General features: G+C 43.3%; 1 protein-coding gene across 2 annotated transcripts in view; it reads left to right on the top strand.

The window, feature by feature from the left end:
* The window catches only part of LOC115465133 (low density lipoprotein receptor adapter protein 1-B-like), a 92,748-nt gene that overhangs the window by 23,394 nt on the left and 53,099 nt on the right, over positions 1-16,255 (top strand). The gene's annotated exons all lie outside the window — the stretch shown is intronic.

Genomic DNA, 16,255 nt, shown 5'->3' with positions numbered 1-16,255 from the left:
ATCGGAGAGCCTCTCCTTCCCAGCTTTTGTGAAGGAAATGGTGACTGCCATTCCAATTCATTTGGAGACGGAGGACAAACCCAGGTCTCCTAGAGAGGCTGTGACTGTTCCGTTTCACAAGATTTTGCATGATGTTCAGGTAAAGAACTGGGAGTCCCCTCTGTTGGTCCCTGTCTTCAAGAAAATTGATTCGGCTCCAGAGTTCCCTTAGGTTTGATAAGCTGCAGTTGCTTCATCATTCCCAGGTGGTGGAATCTACACACAAATATTCCAGAAGTTCCAGAGATTTTGCTTTTGCGCCCTCAGGCAGAGAAACTCGAACTCTGGACTCCTTTGGGCGGAAGATGTAACAGGCCTCAATGCTAATCTCTCATATACAGTCATAACAGCTGTACACAAGCCTCTACTTGTTGGACCTGGTGTGCAGTATGACTGATTTGGCAGATTCTCTCCCACCAGAGCAGGCCGAATCTCTTTGCCAGCTGTCCAAATGGTAGGACGTAACTGAGATGGACTATTTGAAGAACACAGGAATGCTTACGTTACTTTTGATGTGGTATCCAGGATTTCTGCCCAGAGTGTAGCGATGCACAGATTCTCATGGCTGTCTGTCTCTGACTTGACTCAGCGGTCCAGCAGAGGTTGATGGATGCTATGTGGCAGGGGAATAATCTATTTAGAGAGAAGGAGGAGGAGGTTGTGGACCTCATAAAAAGGCACACTGATACCATCTCACTGGATGCCTTCTGCACCCTTCTCATCCAGGAGGTTTTTGGGCAAGTTGAAGAGAGCTCCCAACTACTTACAGAGGCAGAGGTACACTCCTTCCTCTTGTCCTCCTCAGCAGACTCAGCTCCAGTGTGCTCGTTCTTGTCATCAGTGTGTGCCTAAGGCCTAGCTGACTCCGCAGTCGATATGGGACAAGTTTTTGACTTGCTTCAGCACGCATAGTTGCCATAATAATGACCATTCCGGATGACCTTCTGGTGGGAGGGAGGCTGAGATTTTTTCTAAGAAAGGTGGCCCCTTGTAACCTCCAACTGGTGGGTTCTTGAAATAGTTCATCTCTGTTACATCTTGCATTGGTGTCAAAGACCACCAAATTGTCCTCTGACAGTATCTTGCTTCAGCTCTCACCACAAGGAGGTAGTTGCAGAGGACCATGCGCTTGAGCCCGTTCCACCAGGGGAAGAAGGGAAGGGATTCTATTCCAGTGCTTCCATGTCCCAAAGAAGACAGGGGATACATCCCATCCTAGACCTAAGGGCCCTGAACATAGTAACATAATAACATAGTAGATGACGGCAGAAAAAGACCTGCACGGTCCATCCAGTCTGCCCAAGAAGATAAATTCATATGTGCTACTTATTTATTTGTACTGTCCTCTTCAGGGCACTGACCGTATGTCTGGCCAGCCCTATCCCCGCCTCCCAACCAACAACCCTGCCTCCCACCACCAGCTCTGGCACAGACTGTATAAGTCTGCCCAGCACTATCCTCGCCTCCCAACTACCAGTCCCGCCTCCCACCACCAGCTCTGGCACAGACCGTATAAGTCTGCCCAGCACTATCCCCGCCCCAACCACCAGCCCCGGCACAGACCGTATAAGTCTGCTCAGCACTAGTCCCGCCTCCCAAACACCAGCCCCGGCACAGACCGTATTCCTAGTCAACAAAAAGTTCAGGATGGTTTCCCTGGGCACCCTTTCCCAATGAGTCAAGCTCCAGGTTGTCTATGCTCTCTGGACTTAAAGGTGCCTACATGCATATCCTGATGTTTCCAGGCCACAGGAAGTATCTCAGATTCCGGGCGAGAACACATCACTTTCAGTACTGTTTGTTGCCATTTGGCCTTGCGTCAGCTCCCATGGTTTTCAAAAAATGTCTAGCGGTGGTCACAGTGTCGCTACGCAGACTGGGAGTCTGTGTTTCCCTAGCTAGACAATTGGCTGGTGAAGAGCATGTTGAAGGACAATGCTCGGGAGTCTGTGCGAAGAACGTTTCGGGTGCTAGAGCCTCTAGGGTTTGTTTTAAACTACCCCATTTGCTCCTGGTTCAAAAATTGGAGTTCATTGGAGCCCTGCTAGACATATAGCAGGTGCGGGCCTTTCTCCCTGTGCCGAGGGCTGATACTCTAGTCGCACTCGCCACTTGGGTTCGATTAGCAGCTTAGCAGATGTTGAGGTTGCTAGGCCATATGGCCTCCACTGTGCACATAACTCTTTGGCACGTTGTCACATGAGAACTGCCCAGTGGAGTTTAGCTTCCCAGGGGTGTCAAGCCTCTGGGAACCTAATGGATGTCATCTGAGTAACATTGGTCCAGACCTTCCTCTGGTGGACAGTTTGATCCAATTTGACCATAGGACTTCAATTCCAAATTCCTCAGCCCCAGAAGGTGCGGATGACAGATGCATCCCAACTGGGGTGGGAAGCTCAGGAACGGATCTTTACATCAACCTTATGGAGATACAGGCAATCTGGAATGCTCTAAAAGTTTTCAGAGATTGGCTGTTCAACCAAATTGTACGCATCCAAATGGACAATCAGGTTGCAATGTATTACACCAACAAGCAAGGGGGTATGTGTCAGAATGCAGTAGGGATATGGCAATGGGCTGTCCAGAACAGAATTGTTATCAGAGCTATGTACCTGGTGGGCAAATCCAACAGCCTGGCTGACAGACTGAGCAGAGTAATGCAACCATATAGGTGGTCACTCCAAGTGTGGGCACCCTCTCGGTGGATCGCTCTGCCACTCCTTACAGTCACAAAGTCCCTCAGTACTGTTCCAGACTCAAAGCACATGACAGACTAGCGTTGAATGCCTTCCTCCTCCACTGGGGGAACGACCTTCTGTATGCGTATCCTCCCATCCCTCTCACGGAGGGTTTTGCTGAAACTTAGGCAAGACCAAGGAACCATGATCCTGATCATCCTATATTGGCCCAGCATATAGGACCTAGATATTTATGTCCAGTAGTGCTATAGAAACAAAACAAGTGCAATATAATTGTGTGTCAAACCATCTGAAGCTATTATGTGTTCAGTGAAACATTCCTTCTGTGCTACCTTTCAACTTCTCATAAAGAGGGCAGTTTTCAAAGTGATTTAGACACCTATTGATGAAGTTGTGCACTTAGATCCCTGAATGTGAAAATTGCTGCGGGCAACGTGGCTCACTATAGCTGCGTTCTTGGTACTTTACAAGTAGGTGTTCTCAGGGATATATTTGGGTAAGGGAGAAGGGCACACATGTAGAATTGAATTATATGTCATTTTCCCCTGAAACCTCAGCTCCATAAATAGTTTGTGGGTACCCATGTAGGTTATCATTGAAAGGGTGCATATCACAAAAACAAGAGGGAAAGCATTGGGAATGTGGAGGATGACACATGTAATAAGTGTAAGAGGAGGTGGGTTCATCCTACTTCTTTTATGGAATGTCCATCATTGCACTCTCTCTGGGTGAATGCGTTGCGGTTGTTGGAAGAAATTCTGCAACGCACAGTGGAAGTGGCAATACTCTGTTACTCTGATGGATGTGGGGAGCGGCACTGAAATGACAGGGGACTGGGCGCGGCCCAGATCCGCTTTGTATTGCTGGCATTGATAATTTGAAGAAATGCATATTGCGGGAGTGGGTCAATGAGACACCCCCGGAGGTGGAATCATGGAAAAATAGTATGATAGAAATGGGCAGCTGGGTTAACATGACATATAAATTTGCTGTTGCTCTGAGGACTCCGTCAATACCGAGATCTGTGGTGCAGAGCCCAGACATGCTTTCGCAACAGCACTCCAAATCCAAGTAGTAAAGAATGTGTATAGTTGGGGAAACTCTCTACTCGGGGGGGGGGGGGGGGGGGGGGGGGGGGGGGGAGGGGGGGAAGGGCGGGAGGTGGGGTGAGGGGGGTTAAAAAGAAACTGTCATGGAGTCCAATCAGATTAAAGGCTATGCTGTGTTTGTACATGAACATTTTATTCAGCACCTGTTGCTCTTTGTTTATGTTATAAGATGTATTAAGTCTGACTTCATACACCAATAAAAATATTTAAAAAAGAAAAGAAAGACTATCTAAAGGTATGTGGGTACAAAAGCACCCTGAGTCCTTTCCACTAGTTACGTTTTTACTGCAAAGTGTGCATATATTTCTTCTAAGTGGGCTGTTAGGGTATGACACCTAGTTTTGTTCCATTTGTGGTGTATCTTGTGTAAGGGAGCGCTGTTCTGGATAAATAGCAGTATCTTGGCTTCATGGTCTGTATAGTGTAAGACTGTCAGTGGAATTCCCTTGATACAATTTCACCCACACTCTAGCAACAGCAGTAGCTCCCTTCCTCCCTCCCTACCCCCACCTAACTACTCCATTCCCAGGCTTGTAATTATATTACATTCTGCAAGGAAAAACAAGAAAAATCTGTGTCTGTGGTTGGAGGAAGCAGTACTATAAATGATTCAGCCTTTTAACCTCGTTTCATTTAAGTGAGTTATTTTGAGGCTTGTTATTCTGGTAATTAGTGTTGTGCAAAGTAAGGTGGCCAAGCTCTTTGTTTTGTGCACAGCAGTTCTGTTTTTTTTTTTAAATCTTTTTTTTTTTTTGTTTCTATAAATTTTCTGTATCCTGCTTAAGCAAGAACAGGGCACACAATTGCCCTTTTTCAGTGTGACCATAATTGGAAAAATATTCTGCTGAATTTCATGTATAACACGTGGGCAGATCTAGGATTTTAAAAGGAGGTGTGGATAGGACATTTCTTTTTAATGTTTTAAATAATATTGTACACCACTGTGTTATGCAATGCAGGAAAGGCAGTCTGTTAGTTTTTTAATAAACCTCGTCATATAGTTCTACCTTCTCATCATCCCTTTTCCCCGCTAACTCTATGTTCTCTTCTGTTCTTTGCCACCTTCTCTCTCTTCCCTTTTACTCTTTCCAGTTTCTTCTGCATCTTCACCTTACATGTTCTTCATTTGTCCCTTACCACTACTTTTGTCTACCTCAGAGTTCTTCTGCCTCTGGTCATCTCTATCTCCTTCTTTACATCTGTCTCCTCCTCCTTAGCCTTTCAGGTGCTGTAAAGTTTTTAGTATGTCTTTACCAAGGGGATAACTGAAACTTTGGTAGCATCTATTATTACTCATGGTAAGGCATTGCTGAGTCGGGGCCAGAGTGCAGTAGTTGTACAACTTGATCTGTCCTGTGCCTTCGACTTGGTTGACCATGATATTCTGCTGTCACGGTTGAGACAGGGTTTAGAAAGGGTAATTTCTTCAACTAGTTGAAATCCTGGGTGCGGGGTTCCACAAGGTTCACCTCTGTCCCCAGTTTTATTTAACGTGTTGCTCCAACTTTTGGACTCATTACTAGAGAAATGTCGTGTTCCACTATATAATAAATGCACAACAAACCCAGCACTGTTGCCAATTATTAATCATGTGTGTCTGTCAGGTATGTTGCTTAAATATTCCAAATCATACTTTTATACATAAATTTTTTTTTAGGGATCCTCAGAATACATGGCATACTTTAAAGCACAAGTATTCTTTTCTTAGTACAAAAGTAGCCCCTTCCTCATAGGTTCTGGATTTTTTAAAATTTTTATGCATCAAATCTTCTTTAGAAAAATGTATTTTTAGATAAAATCCTTTGGACTATGCTGTCGTGGTACTTAACTTCAGAATGCTGTTAAGCTGATTGTTAAGCAAACCGGCCCTGCTTCCAAACATAGCCAGGTTTCGTTTCCTTCATCAGGACAGCAGTAAGCTGAAAATCTATATTAGTAGCAGGTTCTGTAGAAACATAGGGCACATCTTCAAGCATTTCTCCAAATACAACTTCATAAGTATTCTCTTTTCATAGACGGCCAACATGGCGTCTCCAGGACGCTATTAACAGGAAGTTTTAAACCCGCGACGGGCAAATGTCTCAGTTGATTGGTAGCATACTCCCACACCTAAAATGAAGCTGTCGAACTAATGACCACCATTCTAATTCCGCATTAAGCCGCGAGGTTGCACAGTATCTAGCAAATAGATCCACCGCTGTTGTTTATAATTAAGTCTTGTTCAGCATTCTCACCCTTCCGCCCAAGCTGAACAATGTCAATTATTCTCCATCTGATGTCTTGCCATAAATGTTGTACCTCTTGCCAATGCTGCACAAGGGGAGCAGAAAACATTGTTTATTATACAAGATTTATGTTCTGTGAGAGTTGTCTTAATAGGGCGAGATGAACAACCCACATAGATCAAATTACATGGACAAAACTATCACATACACATATTTCTAGTGTCCAAGAAGTATGCGAGCGTGATGTAATGGGGCAAATCCAATCCTGTCCTTCCAGTGTCAAGGGAATTGCATTCCCCGCTTTTAAATGTCCCAACTCTTCTACTGGTATCTCGGTATAATCCATATGCTTATAGATAGAAAATCTCCAATGAATTTGCTCCAATGAAAGGCACAAATAGGGTGTTCTCAAATGATAATAAATCTGTAAAATATTCCAATGAGAATGAATTATTTCAGTAATCTTAGAACTCATAATTGAAATGGTCAACACTGCCACTAATCTGTCCTCTTAATGATTGTTGGTAATTCAATAGCAAGTATCTTTGAGCAAATTTAGACTTCAAGTAAGCCTTATGTACAGGTTTCTCCGGATAACCCCTTTCTACGAATCATGTAAACAATCTTCTAGCTTGAAGTTGAAAATCATCAAAAGATGAACAGGTGCATCTCAAATGAAGGAACTGACTAACAGGTAAACTTACCCAAAAGTGGTAAGGATGGAAGCTGGACAAATGCAAAAATGTATTTCGTGAAGTTGGTTTCTGATATAGCATAGTATGAAGCCTGTTTCCTCTTTATACATCCAGACGTCCAAAAGTTCTAAACTGTGGTGTCTTAAAATGCATTGTAAATTTCAAATTGCTCTGTAAAGGATTAAGCCTCTCAGAAAATTCCTTTAATTGTTCTTGAGTATCATTCCAAAACCAAAATTTTAGTGAACCCAATGGGAAGAATAGATAGAACACTTTTTCAAAATTAGCCAAATACGATGTGGCTACAGAGGGGGGTAAAGAAGCCTCCATAGCTGCCTCTTGAATCAGTTTGTAAAAATTGCCATGAAATTCACTTTGGCTAGTTAGCTTGTTTAAATTATCTATTCTCTGAGGCCAAGCAGGACTATTTATTCTCACAAGTGAGTGAGTAGCGCTGTGTTGCCTGGTCTGGAGCTTATAACAAGCTTTAGAGAGCTTTGTGGAGTGTGAGTGCCTTCCTGTCCACCGCGAGGGCATGGTTACCACAGTTGTTTTTCTACAGCAGTGAGAAGAGGACTGCATCTGTAGTTTTTCCTCACTCACAGTTTGGTTGAGTTTCTTTTTGTGCCTTTGAGTCCTATTAACAATTTTTCACTGTGCCTTGTCAGTGTTTTGTCCCTTCTCTTCGCGTACTTTCTTAGTTCTTTTTTTACCAATTTTTAAGTTTCTTTTCTTTTTCTGTGATTTTAGGCCTAGTTTTCGGTCAGTTCTTTCCTGTGACTTTTTTCATGGTGCTTTGCCCCTTTTTTTCAGGCACCATCACGTCCCTTGATTGTCTTCGGATGTTTTTCCTTCCGTATCAACAAAAGTTCCCAGTGAGTTTAAGTGCTGTTCCCAGTGCAATTGGACAGTCTCTGGCAAAGACATCCATTCTTGGTATCTTTGGTGTTTAGGGCCCGACCATAGCCTGCCAGTTGTGTCCTTTGTCTTTGGATGAAGAAGAGGACTCAGACTCAATGGAGAGGATTTTTGGAGCAAGTCAGAATCCTCGACATCGGCATCGAGGTCAGCAGTGTTTTCATCAACGTCGAAGACTAAATTCACATTGGTCCATATGGTCCGTCAGATGAAGAAGGGCAGAGATTCTATTCCAGGTATTTCCTCATGCAGAAGAAGACAGGGGGAGATGTGTCCCATTCTATCTTAAGGGTCCTGAACAAATTCCTGACCAAAGAAAAGTTCAGGGTGGTTTCCCTGGGCACCCTTCTACCAGTGATTCAGGAAAATGATTGGCTATGCTCTCTGGACTTGAAGGATGCATATACTAGCATCCCGATACTTCCAGTCCAGTAGATGTATCTCCGATTTTGGCTGGGAACGCATCAGTACCAGTACTGTGTGTTGCCTTTTGGCCTCGTGTCCTCTCCCAGGGTCTTTACCAAATGTCTAGTGGTAGTCGCAGCATCGCTTTGCAGACTGGGAGTCCATGTGTTCCCTTACCTTGAGGATTGGCTGGTGACGAGCACGTTGGAGGATGGTGCTCGGGAGTCCATGCGTAGGCCTATTCGGGTGTTAGAGCTACTAGGGTTCATTATAAACTACCCCAGGTCCCATCTTTGCCCTGCTCTACAATTGGAGTTCATTGTAGCCCAGCTTGATAACAGCAGGCTTGTGCCTTTCTCCCAGGATCGAGAGTGGACACTCTAGTCACTCTGGCTTCTCAGGTTCAAGCCTCATAGCAGGTCACAGTTCGGCAGATGTTAAGGTTTCTGGGCCACATGACTTCCATAGTTTCTGTGACACCCATGGAACACCTTCACATGAGATCTGCCCCATGGACCCTAGCCTCTCAGTGGTGTCAGGCTACGGGAGACCTAGTGGATGTCATCTGAGTGTCTCCAGAGTTTGTTCACTCTCTCGTCTGGTGGACTATTTTATCCAATTTGACTCTAGGATTACCATTCCAAATTCCTTAGCCTCAAAAGGTACCTTCGACAGATGCACTCACCTCGATTGGGGAGCTCATGTAGATGGGCTTCACACTCAGGGAGCCTGGTCCCTCTAGGAAACAGGTCTGCAGATCAATCTTCTGGAGCACCAGGCAATTTGGAGTTTATCTTGTTGGGCAGACTGGATGGACCATACAGGTCTTTATCTGCTATCATAGACTATGTTCCTGTGTTCAGAGATTGGCTGCCCAACCAAATTTTGCTCATTCAACAGACATCCAGGTTGCAGTGTATTACACCAACAAGCAGTGGGGCAACGGATCACGTCTTCTGTGTCAAGAGGCTGTCCGGATATGGTAATAGGCTTGCCAACATGGCATGTTCCTGCGGGCCACTTATCTGTGGGTAAAAACAACAGTCTGGCCGTCAGGCTGAGCAGGGTTATGCAACCACACAAGTGGTTTCTCAACATGGGCATTCTCTGCGAGATCTTCTGAGTGTGGGGCACCCCCTCAGTGGATCTATTTGCCACTCAACTGAATCACAATGTCCATCAGTTCTGTTCGACTGCAGGCTCATGACAGACTAGCATTGAATGCCTTCCTCCTGCATTGGGGGGCAGGTCTTCTGTATGCATTTCCTCCCATTCCTCTCGTGAGGAAGACTTTGCTGAAACTCAAGCAAGACCATGGGACCATGATCTTCATCGCACCTTACTGGCCATGGCAGATCTGGTTCTTTCTTCTTCTGGAGTTACCCTCCAAAGAACTGTGGAGATTGGAATGTTTTCTGACACTCATCATGCAGAACGAGGGCCCCTGCTGCATCTCAACCTTCAGTCTCTGGCCCTCACAGCCTGGATGTTGAGCAGCTTCCTTGGGTCTTTCAGAGGGTGTCTCTCGGGTCTTGCTGGATTCCAGGAAAGATTCCACTGAGGTGTTAAATTTTAAATGGAGGAGGATTCCATCTGGTGTGAGGGCAAGGCCCTAGATCCTATTTCCTGCCCTACACAGACCCTGCTTGAATACCTCCTACCCCTATCCGAGTCTGGTCTCAAGACCAACTCCGTAAGGGTTCACCTCAGTGCAATTAGTGCTTATCACTGTGTAGAAGGTAAGCCCATCTCTGTACAGCCTCTAGTTGTTCACGTCATAAAAGGTTTGCTTTTGTTAAAGCCTCCTGCCAAACCTCCACCTGTGTCATGGGACCTCAGTGTCGTTCTCACCTAGTTGATGAAAGCTCCTTAGAGCCACTGAATTCCTGCCATCTGAAGTACTTGACCTGGAAGGTCATTTTCTTGGTGGCTGTTACTTAGCTCATAGGGTCAGTGAGTTTTAGGTTCTAGTAATGGATGCACCTTATACTAAGTTTCATCACAACAGAATAGTTCTCCACATGCACTCTAAGTTCATACAAAAGATTGTGTCAGAGTTCCATCTGAACCAGTCAATTGTTTTGCCAACATTCTTTCCCCGACCTCATTCCCATCCTGGCAAGAGCACCTTGCACACCTTGGCATTGGCCTATTGTATGGAGCAGACAAGGCCCCACAGACTTTCCACTCAACATTTGTTTCTTTTGATCCCAACAGGATGGGGGTCCCCAACAGGAATGCACAATCTCTAATTGGTTGTCAGATTGCATTTCCTTCACTTATGCCCAAGCTGGGCGGACCCTGGAGGGTCTCGTTAAGGCTCACAATGTCAGAGCCATGGCTGCATTAGTATCCCACTTGTGGTCAGTCATCATTGAAGAAATTTGCAAGGCTGCGACATGGTCTTCAGTCCACACATTCATGTCTCATTACTGTCTGGAGCAGGATACCTGACGCAATAGTCGGTTCGGGCAGACAGTGTTGCAGAACCTGCTTGGGGTTAGAATCCAACTCTTCCCCCCCCCCCCCCACCCCAGGCCCATTTTATTCTGTTCCAGGCTGCACTGTCACTCAGGTTGATATGAGTTATGTCTTCACCATTGTGAGGCCCGATTGACCAATGCTTTTTGTTTTCGGTGAGCCTGGATGCTAGGGATTCTCTATTTGTGAGAATAAATAGACCTTGGAGAAAGCGAAGATACTTACCTGTTGCAGGTATTCTCTGAGGACAGCAGGCCTTATATTCTTACAATCTCTCCCACCTCCCCTAAGAGTTGTCTACTCTTATTATTTTATTTTTTCATGCTGTAGTATTTAACTGCGGTAACCACTTCCTCACAGTGGGTGGGAAGTACTCATGCATGTGAGGTGGAGCGTGTCTCACGCTGCACAGAACTCTAAAGCATGTTATATGGTCTGAACTGTGTTAACCACATGTGAGAATATAAGGCCTGCTGTCCTCTGAGAATACTTTCTACAGGCAAGTATCTTCACTTTATCACCAAATGCTATCTAATTCCCTCCTATATTACTGCTCAACTAATTTTAATTATATACTGTTTCCAACAACTAAATTTTTGTGTGTGGAAGAAAAGACTTCAGTGTTATTAACAGTACCTTATATGACTTATAGCTATATTTTAAGGGTCTGAAAAACCACCTCCTTATTTCTAAATTGTATTATCTTTTATTATTGAAATCATCTTTTACTATTAGTAATAATAATATTGATAGTGCTTCTTGACATCAATATACCATCCTTGATCTTTGTTCTAAATTTCAGTTTACTTGAAATAGCAGTTATAATTCTTAACTACACTCCAGACTTAACTACACTCCAGACTTACTTATCTCGGCTGCCATGAAACCAAAAAATATTTTGATACTATTTGAGTTAAAGTTAACAAAAATTCTGTGGAAATATGTTGAGATGGATTCCTTTCTCTCAATGTTTTTTTCAGTGATATTCAAAGCATTCTGGGGAATCATGGTTTACAGGGAGGTTACATCCATTTGTAACTAAAATAGATTAAAAAAATCTGTAGTGTCTTGCACAAATGAAGTAACTTTTCTAGCTACTGGTTTCAAAAGTAATCCAAAAAGTTGGATAATGGTTCGAAAACTGAATTTCTTAATGCAACAATTGGATGACCTGATGGTTCAGTTGTATTCTTATGTACCTTAGGAAGAAAATATATATGAGGGGTCACAGGACCTTCTTTAATTAGGAACTTTGCCTCTCTAGATGTGATCGTAGATCTTGCTAGAGCTGCATCTACCAAGACACTAATTGCATGGTGGGATCTTCCAATAGTATCTGATAGGCAGTAGTATCAGACAATTGTCTATGACCTTCAGCATAATATTTCTCTTTGAACCATAATGTAACCACTCCACCTTTATCTGCACATAAAATAAGCATTTCATCCCGATTTTGAAATTGCAGTAAGTCTCGATGCAAGTGATGAGACAATTTCCTCTTGATAGAAAAATAATTCAAAGAAACTTTTTGTCTCTCAAGTTCCTTTAATACTAACCTTTGGAATTGATTATCACTGGATCTAAATTCTCTAAAGCTATCCAACTTGATTTAGAGAGCCACCTGAATTGCAAAGGAATCATAACAAGTCGTAGGAACAAAACTGAGCCCCAGTTCCAACACTACTCTCTGAGACTCAGTGAAAATAAACGTAGATAAGTTTATCACTGATTCTGTCCCACTTGAGCTCTCGTTTGGTATTCCTGTGGACCTGGAGCAGATTGTGTAGTCTGATTCCTTTGCGTATTCTGATTTTGAAATTCCACTCAGCGATTGCTGTGACCTCATCCAAAAGGTTTTCTGTTGCCTAAAAAAGATGCACCTTTAGATAGGGCTGCTGGTAGCTGTGACCACTATATGGAGATTGGAAGACTACATGGAACATATTATTCTGTGTGTGCAGTTGATTGAAAGCTGGATTGTAAAGTCATCATTTGAAACTGAGTTGTGAGAAGACCAAATTTTTATGGATAGGTTTTTGCCTGATTCTCTGTCAACAATTTTCTATTGGGGCAAACACGTTTACTCTTGAGTCTAGGTCTAGGATTCTGGAGGTGGAATTGGACAGCCTTTTGACATTTTCCTCATCATATAAAATTACTAGCCGTTAAGCCCGTAAAAAACGGGCGAGATTTCCAGCTACCTTCCTCGCCGCCACTGCCGCTCCCTCCCCCCTCTGTGCCGGCCCCCTGCACGGACCTGACAGCGCCTCTCACCTCCATGTGAAAGCGCTGCAGGCAGCAGCAGATCGCTCTGCTGCTGCCTGCAGTGCTTCCAGACGGAGGTGAGAGGCGCTGTCAGGTCAGTGCAGGGGGCCCGATGCGGAGGAGGGCGGGAGTGGCGGCGGGAATGGGGGGAGGGTGGAGGTTGGTGCGTGCGATGTTCGTTTCCAGGCGGCAGCGTCCAACAGTGACTCCGACTCTGTTTCCCTCTCTGTTCTGCCCTCTGACGTCATCACGTCTTGACGCGAGGGCGGGACAGAGAGGGAAGTCTCTACTGCGCATTTGCAGGTGAGTCGGTCACTTGCTGTTTATATGTTTGATTAGTAAGAAAACCTTTTCATATGATTAAGATATTACAGGCAATACGTAACTATTTTGAACCCTTGAAGTTTGTTATTGGTTCAAGCATTAGTGTTATTCAGACTTGACTACTGTAACGCAGATTTTATTTGTTCTAAGACGTTACTTCAATGCCTCTAGCTTATTCAAAATATGGCAACACAACTGATATATTCTGCAGGGAGGTTTGGTTCTGCTTCTCAGTTGCTTGGTAAATTACACTGGCTTCCTATGAGTGTAAGGGGCTCAGTTCAAGCTGTGCACTCTGATTTTTAAGGTCATTTATGGAAATGCTCCCTCGTATTTAAGTGACTGGTTTACATTGTTACATAAAGGTTCTATCAGTAAAATTTGTAATCAAATGCTTTAGATTTTCCATCGGCAAGACAGATCATAAAATGCTGAATATTTAATTCCTCTTTATTATCAATCTGCGTGGAACCAGCTTCCATTGCAAATCCATGTGATGACAGATTATCTAGTTTTTTGACGGGCTCTTAAAACTTATCTGTTTAAGGGATGTGTAATGCGATATTTGTGTTTTAGTATGATTAATTTTGTATTTCCTAGTTTGCTGTCCAGTTGTTTTGGTTTTTGTGATCTGTGTTGCAGAATAGGATTTTCTGGATTTTGGGCTGCAAATGCAGATTAAGAGTCAGGGGAAGGCATCGCTTCTGACATTCTTTTTTTAGTGCTACATGACCTGATTGGTGCAACGTATTTCTGTTCAAGAGTTGTCTGCTTGGCCTTCTGAGGTCTAACCCATAGCAGTGCAGGGTGTGTTCCAAGGAGTGTTTGCATAGCCTTGCTACTCAATAGTACACATTTCAGTGACACATTAAACCGTTCTTAATATGGACTTCAGGTAATACAAAATGGGGTCTTTCATGGTACTTGTGATATATATTCCTTTGCAGTTTCTCAGTTTCATGCTTTCCCTCCCCCTAGAAATACTGCTTCCCGCTTCCACATGTATTGTTACCTATATGAACATGTAAAAAAAAAATTTAATTTTCCTCTCCAAAACTTGGACTCTTAGTAGAGAATATTCTGCCATTTTAAATGTTAAGAATGTACATAGACAGACTGAATGTGTTACATAATAATAAAATAATACTGCACTTATATACCACTCAAGGTTCAATGCAGATTACAAAAAGATTGACCAGATAGAAATTGGGAAAATATTATTGTCCTTAAGTTATTCTTTAAGGTATTTGTTAAACAAATGGGATTTTAATTTCTTTCTAAATCGTACATAATTTATCTCCAGTTTAACAGCTGTTGGTAAATTAAGACTGTTTGGTAAGAGAATAAAAGACTGTTAATTCGCTCATATTGCATTTGTCTCCTAGAGGGAAAAGAGAAGTAACAGATTTTTCCAGGTGCGAGTTTCTGTTCTTGGATTGAAAAGTTATCATAGATAAACAGGGTAAAGGGGCTATTCCATGAGCTACCCCAAAATTCAAAGTGCAAAGCTTAACACTCACTCAGGCCTCTGTAGGTAGCCAGTGAAGGCTTGTTGGAAGAGGTGATGCTTTATCATACTTCTTTGCTCAAAATGTACTGACTGCAAATGAAACGATGTGCTTTGAAAACTCTGATAACCGTATATGTGTTTTCTGAAGCCTATTTTACTCGGTTTTAACTTCTTTTCCAGCAGGTATTTGATAGTTTGTATTCTCAAGGCTGTGGGGACCTTCCTACAGTGCACTTGAGCACAGTTGACAAATCTCTCATAACACCTGCATCAGTCCCTAGTACTGACTAGAGGCCCTTGGCCACCTTAGGATCTTTACCAGACAGTGCTCAGGACCATCCTCACCTGCCAACTGGGTTCACGCTTACTCAGGTTCCCATCTTACAAAACAATCCCCTAGGAAAGATCTCACCACAACCTGATGTCATGATTCCCAGAAATAATACTCTAAAAAGTTTGAACACTGAATTCAAAAATATAAAGGAGCTCATTTACGAAACAAAAAAGTGGCATAAATTGGCAGATGGACGATTTCTTTGCCAAAATGACCAAAACACTATTTTCAAACCCCATTTTAAGACATCTTTCTATGAAGTTCGTCTTCAGTGCGTCAAAATCACAAGGGAGCATGTTGGTACATGTTGGGGGCAGGATTTGGACGTTCCTAAAACTTGTACGTTTTTCTGCCATAATGGAACAAAGCAAAAATGTCCAGGGCTAAAAGTTAAACATTTTGGTCTAGACCTGTTTCAGTCACAACTAAGGCACAAAAAGGTGCCCTAAATGAACAGATGACACTGGAGGGATTAAAGCATGACCCCCCCCCCCCAAAAAGATATGAACAAAACAGCACATACCAGTTTCCGACAGCTACAGATGTTATGGCTAGTCCTATTAGAGCAGCAAACAGGTCCCTGGAGTAGCCTAGTGGCTGGTGCAGTGGACTGTAGAGACGGGAACCTAGGCCTATATCCCACTCTTACACTTGTGGAAAGCATGAGTCCTCCACAACCCATCAAAAACCTACTGTACCAACATATAGATGATACCTGCAGACATAAGGGCTATTGTAATGGTGTACAGTAGGTTTTTGGTGGGTTTTAGAAGGCTCCCCATACAATATAAGGGGTAAGTGTGAGTTGTGTAACCTGAGACCTTTTTAGTGCTTATTTTCAAAGCACATAGACTTACAAAGTTACACAATAACGTATGTAATTTTGCAAGTCATGAGCCTCTTTATATGACATCCACAGCAGCGCCCCATAGGGTGCCCCACTGTTCTGCTGGGATGAATGTGTGGCCAGTCTACTAAAAGTGATGTCTTCCCTCCTCCCCCCCCCCCCCCCCCCCCCCCCCCCCCTTATGTCCCAATGACTTGTTTTTATGCAGTTTTCCCTTTTGGACTTTTTTTTTCTCAAAAATGATCACAAAAGAAAAACGCACTGAGCACAAAATGTCTAGGAAATGGGTATTTTTGAAACAAAAAACAACATTTTTCTGGTTCAAAAATTGCTTTCTTCGTCATTTGATTTTTGGACATTTTCAGCAAAATGTCCAAAATCAGATTTAGACGTCATATCGAAAA

This window comes from Microcaecilia unicolor, chromosome 3 (assembly GCF_901765095.1).
Source record: "Microcaecilia unicolor chromosome 3, aMicUni1.1, whole genome shotgun sequence".
Lineage (NCBI taxonomy): Eukaryota > Metazoa > Chordata > Amphibia > Gymnophiona > Siphonopidae > Microcaecilia > Microcaecilia unicolor.
The sequence above is the reverse complement of the archived record's forward strand: the minus strand, read 5'-3'. Positions and strand labels throughout refer to the sequence as shown.